Below are 18702 nucleotides of genomic sequence, written 5' to 3' on the forward strand. Positions count from 1 at the left end.
TACAGAAATAAGTGTGAGTGCGCTTAAAGCTGCAGACAAGCAGGGTGTGGAAAAAGCAGCTATAATTACTGTCTTGTTAGGGTGTCCACTGCTGTGAAGAGACACCATGACCATGGCAACTCTTATAAAAGCAAGCATTGGGGCTGGGGATTTAGCTCAGTGGTAGATCGCTTACCTAGGAAGCGCAAGGCCCTGGGTTCGGTCCCCAGCTCCGAAAAAAAGAACCAATAAATAAACAAATAAATAAATAAATAAATAAATAAATAAAAGCAAGCATTTATTTGAGAGGCTGGTTTCAGAGGTTTAATCAATAATCATCGTGGGAAGCATAGCAGTAGCACAGGGCTATACCTCCAACAAGGCCACACCTATTCCAACAAGGCCACACCCACCCTGGCAAGGCCACACCCACTCTAACAAGGCCACACCCACTCCAACAAGGCCACACCCAACAAGGTAAGAACTAATAGTACCGCTCCCCAAGGGCCAAGTGTTCAAACACCTGAGTCTATGAGGGCCATTCCTATTCAAACCACCACAATTACTAAAGAGATTACTGTCTGCAATCACAGTTAATGGCTCTTGCTGCTCTTGTAGAGGGCCTGGGTTCCAGCACCCACATAGCAGCTCATAGCCATCTGCAACTCCAGCTCCAAGGGATCCAATGTCCTCTTCTGGCTTCTGCAGGCGCTGCAAACATATGATACATTTATATACACACAGGCAAAACATACGCAAAGTGAAAATAAGTAAATTTTAAGAGAAATAAAAACCCTAAGTTCTAAACTGGAAAGGTGTCCCAAGGACAAGAACCCACTCAGCGAAGCCTCCACTTATGGAAATGTAAATTCATCTGAAAGGAGTGACCCTGATCACTGTTTGGTCCTCAGACGCCACATAGTGGCTCACAACAGCATATAACCTCCAGTCTCAGGGAATCTAAGATTCTCCACCGGCTTCTGCCTGTTGGACCCTGCACGCACACAGCACACATAAACGCATGTGCAAATGCCCATATACACCTAAATTGTTTTATGGTTCTAGGGAGGCAGGGCCTCTTTATGTAGCCTTGGGTTCTCTGCAAGAGCAGTGGCACTATCATCTGAGACATCTCTCCAAACCCAGACCTTTTCAGATTTAATCTGTAACATCAACCTTATTCACATGATGAAGTAAAATAAAAGCAAGCCTGTTACACAGAGCACTTTCACTCATCAGACCGGGGAAACCAACCCCTACTCTGTTGGTTAGGCTCTGGAGCATCAGGAACCCCAGGCACTAATGGTGCAGTAACACAGACCATGTGCAAGAGAAAGGAACCCCGGGAATGGGGACCTCTGGGTTCATCGAGCTGATGGACTTGAAGCCCACTCTTCAGGGACTCCCTAGCAAGTGACACGGTGAGTGCCCTTGATGACTGTGGTGCTGAATCTAGAGGGTCACACGACGGGATTTAGGATCACAATAAAACAAACAAAAAAAAAGTCATGGGGACTTTCTAGACTGGAGTGAGGCAGGAAGACCCACCCTACGTGTTGATGGCTCTATAGTATGGACTGGGTTTGGACTGAATAAAAAGATAAAACAAGTTGAGTACCAGCCTGCCTTTCTCTCTGCTTCCTGACAGCCAGTGCAGTGGAACCAGCCACCTCAGATGACTGACTCCATAGCTTCTCTGTGTGATGCTGACCTCAGAGATCCACCCGCCTCTGCCTGCCGAGTGCTGGGATTCAATGTGCCCAGCGAAACCCTTTCTTTCTTTTTTTTTTTTTAAGATTTATTTATTCATTTATTATATATAAGTACACTGTAGCTGTCTTCAGATACACCAGAAGAGGGCATCGGATCTCTTTACAGATGGTTGTGAGCCACCATGTGGTTGCTGGGAATTGAACTCAGGACCTCTGGAAGAGCAGTCAGGTGCTCTTAACCGCTGAGCCATCTCTCCAGCCCGCGAAACCCTTTCTTAAGATTCTTTCATTCGGGTCTGGAGAGATGGCTCAGCGGTTGAGAGCACTGACTGCTCTTCCCGAGGTCCTGAGTTCAATTCCCAGCAACCACATGGTGGCTCACAACCATCTGTAATGAGATCTGATGCCCTCTTCTGGTGTGTCTGAAGACAGTTATAGTGTACTTATATATAATAAATAAATAAATATCTAAGACTGTTTCACTTGATGTTGTGTCTCAGCAATGAGGAAAATAAATCATGTACCAATTAAGGCAACTTGAATTTTTGTTGCCTTCTACCAAAAATAGCCAAATAATGCTTCTGCCTCCCACCCCATGTCCAAGAGCAGAGTTGTTCTGTCCAGAAGCCAGAATATGGCATCCAAATGGGTCATCCAGTGCCTAGCCAAAGACAAACACATTCAAGTCCAAAGGCTGAGCTCATCGCTGACAGCAGGATTGGAATGGAACCTGAGCCATTCCAAAGGCAGTGGGTGGGCAGCTACCTAGGGTTCAATCCACTCCTTGTGATCGCAGGAGCGTTTGCATCCCTCCCATTAAAAGTCCTAGGGCATCCAGATGTAGAAGACAGTTCCCAGGAGTGCAAAGCTAGGTGGCAACATGGCGGCCTTGGGCCATCTCAGGCTATAACTAGCTTTGGGCCATTTGATTGTCATGAGTTGAATTGCTTGGATTTTTTTAATTTATTTTTGTGGTGGTATTGTGGCTTTGATGCTGGGGTTTTAACTCACAATCTCTCACCCTAGCTGCACTCTAGGCTCTAGTTAACTTTCCAGTCACTGAAAACCGAGGTTTGCCCTTCTGAGTGTTTCTGAATTGTGTAGCAGTGTCACACAGCGTGAATGGGTAAAGGGCATTCTTCTTGCCATATGAAAAACTACAGTGAGCCATGGTCAGGCTTGGTGGAGTCCCCGACCCTGTGCAGACAGTGTTCCTCACTAGTGACCTTCCTGCTCTCAGACTTGATATAAAACAATACTTTTGCTTTTACTCCTGCCCTTAAGATACACTGCTTTAGGGGTTGGGGATTTAGCTCAGTGGTAGAATGCTTGCCTAGGAAGCGCAAGGCCCTGGGTTCGGTCCCCAGCTCCGAAAAAAAAGAACAACAACAAAAAAAAAGATACACTGCTTTAGAGACCTAATTTCAGAAGTCATACACTATCTGACTGAGCCTGGAAGAGGAGGACAAGCTTCAAGGGCAGTCAGTCAGCGCGCGCACACACGCACACACGCACACACACACACACACACACACACACACACACCCCACTCCTGGGGCCCTCACAACAGGACTCTGGGGATCTAGAAGACTGGCTTTGCTCCCTCCAAATAAGGAGACCAGAGAGAATAATAGCAGTGGGACTTTGCAGTGGTGTGCTCTGTGGGGCTCACTGATACCCCGGTGCAGTTTTAGATCCTCAGGGCAGGAATGGGTGAACATGTAGCCTGGTAGAACTGGTTCACACTTCACCCTGAGTGGGATCAAGAAGGTGAGAAGGTAGATAAATAAGTAAACAAATAATAAAGTATCATCCAAAGAAGGTAGGGAGGATGTTAGGGTGTTTGCTTGCCTTCTTTTCTTTTTCTTTTTTTAGATTATACTAAAGGCAAGTTTATTGGGGAGCTGCTCTTGGGCAAGTGAGTTCACTGGCCCCGAGGCCAGAGAAGTGATCATGGGAAAGGGGGGGGAGGGGAGGGAAGGAGAGAGAAGAGAGGAGGAGAAAAGGAGACGAAGGAGGAAGAGGAAGAAGATGAGGATGAGAAGAAGAGAGCACTTTTTAAGTTTGTTTTTTCTTTTGGTTCTTTTTTTTTTTTTTCGGAGCTGGGGACCGAACCCAGGGCCTTGTGCTTCCTAGGTAAGCGCTCTACCACTGAGCTATAATCCCCAGCCCCTTAAGTTTGTTTTTTAAGATTTTATTTATTTTATATATGTGAGTAGACTGTAGCTGTCTTCAGACACACCAGAAGAGGGCATCAGATCTCATTACAGATGGTTGTGAGCCACCATGTGGTTGCTGGGATTTGAACTCAGGACCTCGGGAAGAGCAGTCAGTGCCCTTAACCGCTGAGCCATCTCTCCAGCCCACTTTTTAAGTTTTGAAACAGGCTCTTGCTGTGTAGTTTAATTTTGTGGTTCTCTTGCTTCTGCCTCCCAAGTGCTGGGGACATAGGATGAGCCACCTCTCCAGGCTTGAGAAGGTGGCAGATGAGCCGCAGTGCTTTGGGGACATACAGTTGCATCTCCAGAGATGTGCAGATGTTCCCCTTGACATCGGTTATGCCCTCCCAGGGCCCAGTCTCTGGTCGTGGCATTCTTCCAGACTCCTCTCCAACGGTGTTCCCAGCCATCAGTTTTGCTCCCACTCAGATGACTGCTGTGAACACACGATTGGTGACACTGCTGTGGTGTTGTAATGGCTTGCAGGTGTGTCCTCCATGTTTGTTGTACCTAAAGGATCGGGATCTGGCTTCTGGGTTCTGGGATCTCATTCCCCCACCACACCTACCTGATAACTACCAGCACAGCAGGCATTACCTAGCCCAGACAAAAATGCTTGTAAATAAATGAGCACCACAGACATAGGTTTGCCCCACTGCAAACAGGCATTACATAGGTGGAAAGCTGGGCTTTCAAAGCTGAGGAATGTGTGTCGAGAAACTCTTTGCCTTTCACTTGACCTCAGAGGAATCAATTTGCCCTTTTTATTACATTTTAGTGTGTGCGTGTGCGTGCGTGTGTGTGTGTGTGTGTGTGTGTGTGCACGTGCACTAGCCATTTAAGGGGTTTCAAATATCATAGCTTTCCAATTTACTGGCAAGCGGTGAAAGGATTAGGGACTAGAGAGATGAGATGGCTCAATAGTTTGGTGCTAACACAGCTCCTCCAGAAGACCTGAGCTCAAGTCCCAGCATCCGAGTCAAGCATTTTGGAAAGACCTCTAACTCTAGCTGAGTAGGCTTGGAGGTACATACCTTTAATCCCAGCACTCAGGAGGTAGAGGCTGGTCGATGTTTGTGGGATCGAGGCCAGTTTGCTTTACATAGCCTAAAGTTTCGAGATAGTCAGGGCTACATAGTGTCCCTGTCTCAAAAAGACAAAATCAAGGTCAGGGCTTGAAGAGAAAGGGAAGGAGGGGAAAGGGAAGGGAGGAAAGAGGGAAATCTGGCTTTGGAAAAGTTAGAGTACCTTCCAGGTCTTTTTAAAAAATGATCTGTTGTTGTTGTTGTTATTATTATTATTATTATTATTATTATTATTGTTGTTGTTATTGTTATTATTATTATTATTATGTTGATGATGTGTGCATTGGTGTTTTGCCTGCATGTATCTATGAAGGTGTTGGATCCCCTGGAACAGACAGTTGTGAACTGTCTTGTGGATGCTGGGAATTGAACCTGGATCCTCTGGAAGAGTAGCCAGTGCTCTTAACTGCTGAGCCATCTTTCCAGCCCAACCTCACAAGTCTTTACTATGAAATTCCTCAAGAGTCAAACAAGGCTTTTATTGTCCTGTTTGGAACCTCATCTACTCTACAAATGAGCTGTACCATCCAAATCCTCGTTTTGTATGGTTTAAATAGCTTATGGTTTTGTTGTTGTTTTGTATTTATTCATTTATTTATTTATTTATTTATTCATTCATTCATTCATTCATTCATTCAGAGGGTGAACCCGTGTAGTCATCAAAAGATAACTTCTGGGAGTTGGTTCTCTCCTTCCAAGTGTGGGATCTAGGGATGAAAGTCAGGTCATCAGGCTTGGTGGCAAGTTCCTACACTCATTGAGCCATCCTGCTGGCCCTTTATTTTGTTTTTAAAACAAAGAACAAAGGTACAAAAATCTCTGTGAATGGGAAGGTGCTGGGCAGCTCTTGGCCACAGTGGGGCGTGTTCTCCCTAGTCCTAGGCTGAGAACCCACTATGGGGGCTGTGACTAGGTCCAGCATTCTGACTAACAGAAATAAAAGAGATAGTCTGGAAACCGTGGGTTAGGGGTTCCACGGACCTCCACAACCACTTCCTCTACTTCAGAAACTCCAGCAGCTGAATGTGTGTCTGGGGTGCAGAGGCTGTGGGGTGGAGGTCATGTTTAAATTACAGATCAGGCGGAGTGCTGTGCTGGCAACTTTGCCCAGAAGCCAACAGGGCAGGCGGTGTCTGGGGCATGACCTGCTGAAGACTGCCATGCGGGTTAAAGTGCTGGGTGGAGCCGGCTGGTGAGGGCCAGGAGTGGGTGTGACAACCACAACAGAGTTGGGGCAGTACAGGGCGGGGATCTCGGATCACGGCGGCCCTCAGGCCTACCAGAACTGGGACTGGGCAGTATGATGTAGGCAAAATCTACCTTTTTTTTTTTTTAGCACGCATGTCTGTGGTCTGGCTTCAGTCTCACCCCCATGGCCTTTCTCTCTTTGAAGGCAGCTCTTCTGCCCACTTCAAAGACCAGGTTTTAACCAACTAACAGATTTTCCTTCCTTCTTTCCCTCCCTCCCTTCCTCCCTCCCTCCCTCCCTTCCTTTCTCCCTCCCTCCCTCTCTCCTTCCTTCTTTCATCTATTCATACACACATGAAACACTTATTGAGTGTGTATTGCGGTGTAGCTGCGAGGTGTTGCTATGGTCCAAGACACTATAGTCTTCTGACTCTATCATTTCCCCCAGAAGCAGCAGCCCACCATTCATTCAGAGCTAGCATTCCACCACTAAGCTATGTCTCCAGTCCTGGTCGTACCCCCCCCCCTTTTTTTTTTTTTTTTGAGAACCTCTCCCTATTTTGTATAGGCTGACCTCAAACTTGTGATCCTCCTGCCTCAACCTTACAAGTGCTGGGCCTATGGCTCTGCCTCATCTTTACTTTAGACTTTTCCCTTGATGAAAAATTCCCCTTTTCCTCTCTCTGCCTATTCAGATTTGACCTTCCTTCAGCGCCTCTCTCAAAGCCTCACCAGCTCTAGGAAGTGAAAGGGAGACTATGTTTCTTGCCCACTACGGCCCTATTCGCCTGACTAATCCACACCTCACCTGAGCAGCTCAGGAGATACTGGACTGGATGAACGAGGCAATCGTGTCTGCCTCTGACTTCACAGCCAAGACTGCCCCAAACTTTCACTTGGCAAGCCATCCAGTCCTGCCCATGGCATCTCTCCTACTTAACTGTTGTGTCTATTACCACTTGGGACTGTGTGGTTAAGCAGGGCTCTGGAGTTGGGAGCAACAACAAGGACTTTAGTTGTCTCTCGTTCACTGCAAAACGGGGAGGCAGGAAGGAAGACAGGGACACTCTGCTTGGAGGATGGGCCTCTCTCCTCTCTCTCGCTCTCTCTCTCTGAGGTTCCACCACCACCTGCTTCTGCAAACAGCCTTTCTTACCCTAGAGAATGGCTGTCTATAGTGCTGGATCTGAATCCTTCCAGACCAATAACCCAATAAGAATTTCCCCCTCAGTTCCAAATCTAAAACCCAGGCTGGCGAAGGTCACTCACTTTTCTTTCTTTCTTTTTTTTTTTTTTTTTTTTTTTTGGTTCTTTTTTTCGGAGCTGGGGACCGAACCCAGGGCCTTGCGCTTCCTAGGCAAGCGCTCTACCATTGAGCTAAATCCCCAACCCCGATCACTCACTTTTCTTATGGACCAGACACTGTGACCGAAGGTAGTGGCAGCCCCCACTTGGATAACCAGAGAGAGAAATGGATCTCCAGACCGTGTAAGAGGGCATAGATGAGTCTTCAGAGAAGAGCTGAGGCCACACACCGGTGTCTGTGATAGATAGTATTTGTTCTTTGGGGGTGGGGTGAGGGGTGGGGGTAGGGGGTGGAGACAGTGTTTTATGTATCCCAAACTGGCTCTACACTTACTAGAGAGTCAAGGGTGACTTTGAACTTCCAAACCTCTCCAGTCTACATCCTAAGTGTTGGGATTTCAGGAATGTGCCACACACTGTCCACAGTCCTGGGTATGTTAGGTAAGCACTTTACAAACTGAGTGACAGCATCAGCTCCTAGTCCCCATTATTGGATAGGCCTGTGGTCCCCTTACTTGTGAGAGTGATAAACTTTGGCTAATTTTTATAGGAAAAGAATCTTTATTTGCTTTCCTTCTTTCTTCTTTTTTTTTAAATGCATTTTTTGATGTATTTACTTATTTTATGTATAAGTACACTGTCGCTGCCTTCAGACACACCAGAAGAGGGCATCAGATCCCATTACAGATGGTTGTGAGCCACCATGTGGTTCCTGGGAATTGAACTCAGGACCTCTGGAAGAGCAGTCAGTGCTCCTAACCACTGAGCCATCTCTCCAGCCCACCCCTCCTCTCTGTCTCTCTCTCTGTCTCTCTCATCCTCTCTCTCTCTCTCTCTCTCTCTCTCTCTCTCTCTCTCTCTCTCTCTCTCTCTCTTTCTTAGGGCCAGAATCGCTTAGTGGATTTCCAGACTCTCCATGAACCAACAAGTCATCTGTCACCTTGAGCTATTGCCACAGAGTTGTGTGCCTTGCCCTAGGGTGTGGAGCTAGAGACAAACCTAGCAGCTAGGTGATGACTTGAGCTGTCATTTCTGCTTTTTCTTCTGAGAAAATCCTTCAAACCCAGTTCCGTTGTAGTGTAACACTGGCTTCTCTCTCTCTCTCTCTCTCTCTCTCTCTCTCTCTCTCTCTCTCTCTCTCTCTCTCTGTGTGTGTGTGTGTGTGTGTGTGTATGTGTGTGTGTGTGTGTGTGTGTGTGTGTGTGTTAAATGAGCAATTACTAAGTCTAGTTTTTCTAATGGTGTTCCTTTGATAGAAAGCAGGAAGGACAATTTTGAAATCAGCAGATGTAAAACTGTAAATGTCACTTTCTTGGATGGCCCCAGAGGTGTAGTGTCAGGACTTCAATGGTCTTGGTAAGTCATAGTACTATATTTACATGCCGGATGAGGAAACTAGGCTCAGGTGTGGTTGGCATTGTGCTCAAAGTCAAGTGCTCCTAGGGGAAGCGGGAAGGAGGGCAACAAGAGAGATGTGCGTCAGCTGAGCTTTTCCTTCTATCCAGCCAAGCACTGAGAATAGAAACCATTACCTTACATGTTAAGCATGGGCCCAACCAGTGAGCCACAGGCCCAGCCAGTGAGCCACAGGTCCAGTCTATGAACTGCAGGTCAGTGAGCTGCAGGCCAGTGAGCCTCAGGCCCACGCCCACTTATTTGGTCCACATAATAGTTTTCAGAAGTCAGAATCAGTTGAAGGTTTTTGTTATTGTTTGCTTTCAACATGTATTTATTTATTTATTTTATATGTATGAGTGTTTTGCCAGCATGTGTCTGTGTGCCATGTGTGTGCCTGGCACCCACGGAGGCCAGAATAGAGTGTCAGATGCCCTGCAACTGGCATTACAGAAGGTTTCAGGCAACCATGTGCTCTATTGCGAATCTAGCCCAGGTCCTTTGAAAGAAAAGCCAATGCTCTTAACCAGCAAGCCATCTCTCTACCCCCTATTCACTTGTTTATGACACTAGGTCTTAAGTGGCCCAGGCTAGTCTTGACTTTACTAAGTAGTTGAGGATGTCCTTGACTACTGCTGTTGGTGGCTCTTCTGAGCTGAGATTATAGGCATGCGTGGGTGACACACCTGTTTTCTAGGGTGCCAGAGATGGAAGCTGGGGCTTCCTGGCATGCTGGCTAAGCAATTGACCAACTGAGCCATGTCTCTAGTTCCAAGAATCGGATGAAGTTTAAATACCTTGCCCAAGGTCACAGGGCTAAGATGTACTGGTTCCAGAATCTATTATATTTTCAGCTCCTTGCACCATGTGACCTTAGATTGATCCACCTAACCTGTTTGCAGCTCCATTTCCTAATCTGTAAAATGGGAGTGATCGTGACATCTGTCTCGGGTTTGTTATAAGGCTTCAGAAAACGACCGGCTCCATCCTATCATCAGTAGATGCCTAAGGTATTGTTGACATTATATCATGAGACCTCCCACAGGGTCATGAGTTGGCCATTCCTTGTTCCAAGAGAACCAGATCCCGTGGGAGCCCCTTTTGCCAGCCCAGCTGTTCCTAAGACTCAGCACAGGTGCCTGGGAATGTTTACAGTGAATTCAAGGGAACAAAGACTCCAGGTGCTCAGGTGGCCAATGCGTGGCTGGCTGGAGGCCAGTTTCCTGCTCGATCAGGTTGCTCATGCTCAGGTTCAGGGAATTTACCCTTCTTCCGTGCCCCTGCCTCTGCCAACTGAGGGCTAAGGGCAGGGCTTGCTGACGCAGGGCCGGACCCAACTTGGACTTGCACTTCCTCTCTGGGATCAATCTCATTGGCCAAAGCAGTAAGTCCTGGGGCAGAAAGGCACCCCTTGCCGATTCTCCTTCCTGCTCAGTGGCCTTGTAAACCCTCTGGGGATTGGCTTTGGAGGTAAAGACTAGGGCTTTGTGGCTGGGATCAGAGAAGGTGCTTCAATGCCAGCTGGAGAATGGAGCAGCAGGGTGCCCTAGGGCCAGCCAGCCAGGCTCTCTGTGGCTTGGCTTCCCTACTGTTTAGTTGGGTTTTTATTTGAAGGGGTTGGGGGTGTTCGTGGCTAATGACTGTGCCAGGCTTGCAAATTCCCTTGTGTCCCGCACAAAGCCTCCAGGGAAGGAAACGTCCAGCCCCAGTGGAGAGCGATCTTTGTGGGGCATAAACTCAATCAAATCTGAAAGGTCCTTCAAGCCTCCTCCAAGTCCCAGCCTGCTCCCTGCCCCCAACTTCTACCCCAGCCCCACCCCAATGGGCTCCCAGCCATCAGCCTGCACCGTGCTCACGTGGTCAGAGTTTGTTGCCCTGGGATTTTTTACTCACTGTCCCCTTGTCTGGAACACTTGGTGCCCCAGGTCTTCCTGCGGCTGTCCTCGCTAAGCAACTCAAGCATGTTCTCCGGTGTTACCTCTTTTATTTACTTACTTATTTTTGTTTTTTCTTTTTGAGACAGGGTTTCTCTGTACAGCCCTGGTTGTCCTGGAACCCACTCTGTAGACCAATCCGGCCTTGATCTCAGAGATCCGCCTGCGTCTGCCTCCTGAGTGCTGGGATTACAGGTCTGCAGCAGCAAAGTCACCTGACTGATGCCCCTCCCTCTCCATGCTTACCCAGGGCCCGTGTTCATGCTCAACAATTGCTGTACTGCCGAGCTGTGCCCAGAGCCCAGGAAGCCTTCCGGCTGCTGCCTGCCCTCTCCTGGGAACCTCAGCTCAAGGACGATGTCTGCATCCCTGCTCTTTATTATCTCTGGTGCCTGAGGAGTGCCTAGCAGCACAGGTATCCAGATACCTGCAGGTCTCTGTAGTCTCCACACGGAATCCAGTTTCCCTGCTGACCCTTTCGTCTCCACTGCTCTGGGCAGGGGCCGGGAGTCATGATGTGAAAGCTTTGTGGGTGTGAACCTGGGTTTCCAAATCACTTTCATAGGCGGTATGTCATCAGTACCTCTCAGTAGCTCTGCTAGACAGGTAGGGCAGGATCATAAACTCCATTTCACACACAAGAAAATGGAAGCACCCAGAGGCTTATAGAACTTGCCCAAGCCCACTGGCCACTGGTTACCACTGGCCTCAGATAACCAAGGGTCAAGAGTTAGGAAGCCATTCCCAGGACACCAAGCCAGGCATACGAATAACTGAGGAGGAACAATCCACACATTAAAACCATTTTCTATCAGGTCACTATATAGAACTAGTATATTTAGAATTACTTTAAGAGGGATAAGTAGGGCTTGGAGAGATGGCTCAGAGATTAAGACCACAGACTGCTCTTCCAGAGGTCCTGAGTTCAATTCCCATCAACCACCTGGTGGGTCACAACCGTCTGTAATGGGATCTGATACCCTCGTCTGGTGTGTCTGAAGATAGCAACAGTGTACTCAAATACATAAAATAAATAAATACATAAATAAATCTCTTTTAAAAAAGAGGGGGGGTTTTGGGGATTTAGCTCAGTGGTAGAGCGCTTGCCTAGGAAGCGCAAGGCCCTGGGTTTGGTCCCCAGCTCCGGGGGAAAAAAAAAGAGAGAGGGGGGGGGGATAAGTAATCTCACCTGAACTTTCCTGATCTAATTTTTTTTTTTTTAAATAGGTCAAAGAAGAAAGGTAGCCTAAAGGGTCTGAGAAGAGACTGTCTTGTAAGACTCCGGTGGACACCGAAATCTGCAGATGCTCGAGCCCCTTACATAAAATATAGAGCATCTGCACAGCACTTGGGCACATCTGCTCACATACTTGAAATTGTTTCCAGATAGCTTATAGCACCTGGTTTAATGTAAACATTGGTGGGGCAGTTTATACCTGTAGTCTCAGGACTCAGAAGGCCAAGGCCAAAGATCATGTGTCCAAGACCAGCATAGACCACGAAAGAGACCCTGTTTCACAACCAAAGTAAGAGCAAAACCATTATAAATGTTGGGGAATAAAGTTCCTTCTGCAGGCCTTTATTTTATTTTTTATTTTTGGACTATTTCTCTCTGTAGCCCTGGCTGTTCTGAAACTCTCTCTGTGGACCAGGGTGACCTCAAACTCAGAGATCCACCTGCCTCTGCCTCCCAAGGGATGGGATCAAAGGTGTGCGCCACCACCAACCTGGCTCCTTTTGCTGGTTCATAATACAGACAAACTGGAGAAAGCTCAGCAGCAGTTAAAGAAAATGAAGGAGAAAAGAGAAAAGGCACAGTCACAGCTGTGTACGACAATTCACACCTTTCGTTCCAGTGACTGGGAGTCTGGAACAGGAGGATTGTCGTGGGTTTTAGACTAGCCTGGGCTATATAGTGAGACTTAGTCCAGCCTGGGCTGCAGAGTGAGACCCTGTCTCGAAAGAAGCAAACCTATAGTATTGGAGTTAGAGGTTAAGAAAGTGCCGGTTGTGGTGGCGCACACCGGTAGGATTTGCTGAAGGAGGCAGAGGCAGGAGGTTAAGAAAGCAGGCAGCATTTTCTCCTGGTTGCAGGAGGCTAAGTCTTCAGCTTTGGTTGGGCATAAGAAGCTCCTACAGATCTCATCATGGTCTGACCGAGTGAGCGGTTTATAAAGGGGGTGATGGCCCCAGCCATCCGCCATGCTGTGCTGGTCTGAGGATGTCATCCTATGTCCTACGCAGGTCTCTCAATGTGGGAAACACCTACTTTTGCATCAGAAAGGGTCTTATTGGCCTGCCATTTGAACCACACGAAACCGGAAAGGATGAATGCTGTGTCCCAAATGGAGCCTGGAGAGCAACTGTCTGCAAATGGCTCTTTCTATCCCTTTCTCCCTGCCCAGCATCCTTTATTGTTATGTAAATAGTTGTTATACTGCATTATGTACAGGTTCAGCACAGATGCATCCACTGTTGGTTTATCCTTTTTATTGTTGGGACAAGGTCTCACGGTGTAGCCCTGGCTGGCCTGGGACGCACTCACTGCATATAGACCTCTTTAGCCCCAAACTCACAAAGACCTGCTTGCCTGTCTCCTGAGTGCTGGGATTAAAGGCATGAACCACTTAGCTAGACCCTAAATCATTTTTCTGTCTGCGTTTGATTGAACATATGGATGCAGAAGCAAGAGATATAAAAGGCTGACTGTGTGTACATTAGCTGTAAGTAACGTCGAGGGAAACTTTAAATTTCTTGCCCTCTTTCTGGATTGGACCATGGCTGTTCCCTCTTCATTTCCTCCCTTTGAATCTGTGTAGTCAAGTTGAATCTGGGTAGTTTCTCTCTATAGCCCTGGCTATCCTCGAACGTGCTCTATAGAACAAGTTGGCCTCGAGCTCAGAGAGACCCACTTGCAGTGTATTGGGATTCAAGGTGTACACCACCACTGTGCGGTTTGAGTAGCCTCTTTGGGATCACTGAAGAACCCTGCTCTGTGGCAGCCAACAACTGCCTATAGCTGCTCAACCAGGGCTGGGGCTTTGTGTGCCCTCATCTTTTCTTGTTTGACTTCGTCTGCCTTGATCTCACGCAGGTCTTAAGTCAACGACCGCTGTAAGTTCATGACTACAACAGCCCTGTTAGGCTCAGCAAATACTGTTTTGCTACAGATGTCCACCATGTCTTACAATCTTTCTGCTCCTTCTTCTACAGTGATCCCTAAGCCCCGGAGGCGGGGCTGTAATACAGATCCCCTTTAGAGCTGAGCTGCCACAATCCAGGGCTTCGTTCTCTGCCAGTTGTGGGTCTCTATGTTAATCACCGTCTACCGGGAATTCCGTTTTTCTCTTCACACCCAGTTTTGACATCTATTTAGCTGTACGTGAGGTTGGGAGAGGTGCAGGGACTTGCCCACACAGGAAAATGACAGAAGCAGGTCGAGAAACTCCCGCCAGTCTGACTCCAAAGCAGGGTGTTCTTTCCCATCATGCTTATCTGCAGGCGAATTCATCCAGCCGCATGGAGGACGGAGCTCTCCGTGGCTAAATTGTTAAAAGCGTAACACCATGTTTAGGTACCTTTATTAAGCCTATTAAAGGCTAATTAAGTCCTTACTATTGACTTCTGCTACACCTTGCAGCAGAAAGGGAGGAGACGAGAGGCTCCAGCTGAACCCACATAATGGACGGCAGGGCAGTCCCTCCAAAGGAAACCAGAAACCGCACACAGTAATAACTTTGTAGGTCTGTGTGCACCATAGTAAGGCGTGTGCAGAGTTTGTAAGGATGTGCTCTAGAATGCCATTGCTTTGGACATGCTCTTGTGGATGATTTGGGGTTTCTTTGAGACAGAGTTTCTCTGTAGCCTTTGCTGCCCTGGGTCCCTTGGCGTCCTCCTGCCAGAGTCTGCGTGCTGAGATTATAGGCATGAGTCGCCATTCCTGACTCTTTTAATTATTTATTTAATCTTCTAGAGACAGAATCTCACTTTATAGCACAGGCTTGCCTTGAACTGTAAACCCCTTTGCCTCAGCCCCCCAAGAGCTGTAGCTATAATATGGACCGTGAAGTCTATCGCCATCCTCCTGCCCCTCAGCCTCAGATTTCTTTTTATTATTTTTATTCACATATATGTTTGTGTTGATGTGAATTTATGTCATAGCTGTGGTTACTTCCAGAGTCCGGGAAAGGGCTCCAGATCCCCTGGAACTGGAATTACAGGAGGTTCGTGAGCAGCCATGTGGGTCTTGGGAACTGAACTCAGGTCCTCAAAAAGAACAGCAAGTGGGGGCTGGAGAGATGGCTTGGTGGTTAAGAGCACTGACTGCTCTTCCCAGAGGTCCTGAGTTCAAATCCCAGCAACCACATGGTGGCTCACAACCATCTGTAATGGGATCCAGTGCCCTCTTCTGGTGTGTCTGAAGAAGCTACAGTGTACTCATATAAAAAAGAACAGCGAGTGCTCTTAACTCCTGAGCCATGTCCCCAGCCCCAGGGAGTCTCTTTATTCTTCTTGATAATTTCTGAAGTTTGTTTTATTTTACTTCTTCGTTTATTTTTGCAATGCCGGCTTTGAACCCAGCTTCATCTATGCTGGGCAAGTACTCTACCATCGAACCACAACCCCAATCCCTAAGTCTAATTTTAGAATGAGGAGGTCCTTCCTTTATAATCAGAAGAAACTGACAAAAGGTATTTTCACTTTGAAAAGGTTCAAACAGAGCCCCTGAGGATTAGAGAAAGGAATTGGAGGCGAGCCTCGTCTAGGAGTGACTGATGTCAGTCAACTCTCTGTAGGGTTGGATGCAGACGGGATGCGTGGCCGTTCATGAACCTTCTGTGTCGGAAAGTCAAGCTGTTAGGTAACAAAGAGCAAGACGTCTTTGGAGGAATGAGGTCTCTTGGAACAGCTTTCTGTTTTCTTCTGATCTGAATGGTTGGGCTGGTGAGATGGGTCTATGGGTAAGGTCACTGACAAGCTGAGTTCAACCCCCAGGACTTTCAAGGTAGAGAGAGAGACAAAGGTTGTCCTCTGACCTACACACACACACACACACACACACACACACACACACACACACAAATTAAAAAAAAAATCTGACTGACTAATGCCCCAAGCCCTTCCCAAGGAGTGTGTGCTGGCCATGGAAGAAAACAGCCCGAGAAGTGAAATGAGCTGTTACGGATAATTCTGATGAGTCAGAAGTCATTCAGAGCTGTGGAGTTTCCAGGCCGTTAACTTATCTTCTGAGCTTGTGAGTCAGGACCAGTCAGCCCAGGGGGTGTGCCCGTGCCCTCCACCCTGCTCTCTCAGCTGTGCACCACCAGCCAGAGTGACCCACCCCACAGGCCACCTCAGCCATGACGGGGGAGGGCTGAGTATGCTTGGCTTATCCATCCATCCACAGGAGGCTTTGGCCGACCTCTTGAATGCTGATGTTGGACCGGAAATGTCAGCTGTGAGCCAAAAAAAGGGAAAATGAATGTCCTTTCCTGTGAGTGTTGCAATAGTACACCTGTAGCTTAGAGCATGTGTTCCCTGAATACCTTCTTCAGGCTATGGTCCATTAGAAAACATTGCAGTGCCCTGATGTGGGGGACATACATGCCTTTAGTCCCTGCAATCAATAGGCAGAGGCTGGCAGATTGCTGTGAGTTTGAGCCTAGCCTGATCTACATAGCAAATTCCAGTCAAGAAAAAGCCACATAGTTAAGACCCCCCTCTCAAAACAACAAAGAAAAAACCACTGTAGCGTGTTTAAAGAGAAGACTGTTGTATGTAATTACAAGCACGAAGGGGCTGGGGTTTAGCTCCATGGTAGACATTTGTCTAAAAAGGCTATGAGTTCAATCCTCAATACTGGGGGAAAGGAAAAGAATTTATGTAGAACATATGTAAAGGGGCATAGAAAATTATCCATTTTAAGAGTAAGAGGAGGCTAGGGATGTTGCTTAGTTGGTAGACTGGTCATCTGGAAAGTCCAGACACCAGATAAAACAGGCACGGAGCCACATTGCTGTAGTTCTAGCCCTTAAAAGGAGGAAGCTGGAGTATCAGACTAGTTCTTGTTCATCCTTGGCTATGCAGGGAGTTCAAGGCCAGTCTGGGATACAAGACTCTGATGATAGGTGGTGGGTAAAATTACATAATAGATGTCTCTTACTACTCCCCACCCCGGTTGGGTTTTTTGAGACAGGGTTTCTCTGTGTAGCCCCCTGGATGTCTTGGAACTCTCTCTCTCTCTCTGTAAACCAGGCTGCTTTTTTTTTTTTTTCCCTTTTTTCTATTTTTCGGAGCTGGGGACCGAACCCAGGGCCTTGCGCTTGCTAGGCAAGCGCTCTACCACTGAGCTAAATCCCCAACCCCACCAGGCTGCTTTTGAACTCAGATATCTACCTTCCTCAGCATTCCAAGTGCTAGGACTAAAGGTATGTGCCACCACTGCCCAGGTTTTTGTTTTGTTTTGTTGAGATAGATTGTCCTGTCTTTTAGTCAGTAATACAGCTGAGAGTGACCCAAAGTCCCCATCTTCCTACCTCCACCTCCCAAGGACTAGAATTTTAGCTATTTGCTGTAAAGATGGGCTCCATTACTATTTATTCTTCTTGTGTTTCTTCCTTTTCCTTTTTTAAAGATTAATTTGTTTATTATATATGAGTACACTGCAGCTGTCTTCAGACACACCAGAAGAGGGCATCAGATCTCATTACAGATGGTTGTGAGCCACCATAAGGTTGCTGGGATTTGAAGTCAGGACCTGTGGAAGAGCAGTCAGTCAGTGCTCTTAACCACTGAGCCACCTCTCCAGCCCCTCTTCTTGTTGTTTCTTCTTTTTTTTTTTTAGATTTACTTATTTATTATAAGTACACTGTAGCTGTCTTCAGACACGCCAAACAGGGCATCAGACCTCTTTACAGATGGTTGTGAGTCACCATGTAATTGCTGGGATTTGAACTCAGGACCTCAGGAAGAGCAGACAGTGCTCTTAACCGCTGAGCCATCTCTCTAGCCCCTTCTTGCTGTTTCTTATTCCTTTTTTTTTTTTTTATTCTATTTTTTCGGAGCTGGGGACCGAACCCAGGGCCTTGCGCTTGCTAGGCAAGCGCTCTACCACTGAGCCAAATCCCCAACCCCTTGTTTCTTATTCCTTAATTAGTTAGCTTCTTTAGACAGTGTCTCACTCTCTGGCCCCATTTATCCTGGAATGTTCTATGTGGCCTAGACTGGCCTTCAACTTACAGTGATTCTCCTGCCTCAACATTCCTGATGAGTGAGATATCAGTTGTGATTATTTTTAGTTTGAAAAGTTATAGCCAGAAATTTTTCTTATTATCAAAAGATAAGCGGCTAGAAGGATGGCTCAGCAGCTAAGAGCACTGGCTGCTCTTCCAGATGACCACTGAATTCCCGCTCCCCACGCAGCAACTCACAACCATCTGTGACTTCAGCCAAGATGACCCAATGTTCTCTTCTGGCCTCTGTTATCACGGCACATGTGTGGTGCAAAGACATTCATGCAGATAAAAGATCCATAACACACAAACAGATAACAAATTTTAGTGATAAGCACATCATAGTTTAGCATAAAACTGTGCTAAACCTTCCCAGTACCTACTTGCATCAGTGGAGATAGGCTAGGTTATGCTGTATTAACAATTCTAAATTTCTCAATCGGGGTGAGCAAGATGGCTCCTCGGGTAATGGTGATTGCTGCTGAGTCTCATCACCTGAGTTTAAGCCCAGAACCCACAAAATGGAAATAGAGAAACAACCCCTGAGAGTTACTCTCTGACATACATGCATGCACACGCTTCCCTGAGGGAAATAGCAACTGCTACACACTTCCAGGAGGCTTTGTTCACACTAATGTACATAGAAGTTTATC

At 47.1% G+C, this 18702-nt stretch overlaps 2 long non-coding RNA genes across 7 annotated transcripts; one reads left to right on the forward strand and one right to left on the reverse strand.

Annotated features, from left to right (window-relative positions):
* Nucleotides 1–283: 283 nt before the first annotated feature.
* LOC147996860 (uncharacterized) lies at nt 284–7125 on the reverse strand. The gene is made up of 3 exons (XR_015651750.1): nt 6992–7125; nt 4205–4346; nt 284–690 (listed from the first exon to the last, which is right to left on the reverse strand). It is a non-coding gene; the product is annotated as an uncharacterized LOC147996860 (long non-coding RNA).
* A 2809-nt stretch (nt 7126–9934) lies between these two features.
* LOC102548818 (uncharacterized) lies at nt 9935–13447 on the forward strand. 6 transcript variants are annotated; one of them, XR_015651763.1, is made up of 3 exons: nt 9935–10267; nt 11068–11232; nt 12045–12399. It is a non-coding gene; the product is annotated as an uncharacterized LOC102548818 (long non-coding RNA). The 6 variants fall into 6 exon arrangements; XR_015651756.1 differs by having other exon boundaries at nt 10110–10267; nt 10903–11232; XR_015651753.1 differs by having other exon boundaries at nt 10181–10267; nt 10907–11232.
* The last annotated feature ends 5255 nt before the right edge of the window (nt 13448–18702 follow it).

This window comes from Rattus norvegicus, chromosome 1, assembly GCF_021556685.1.
Source record: "Rattus norvegicus strain SHRSP/BbbUtx chromosome 1, alternate assembly SHRSP_T2T, whole genome shotgun sequence".
In the NCBI taxonomy this organism is placed as follows: Eukaryota; Metazoa; Chordata; class Mammalia; order Rodentia; family Muridae; genus Rattus; species Rattus norvegicus.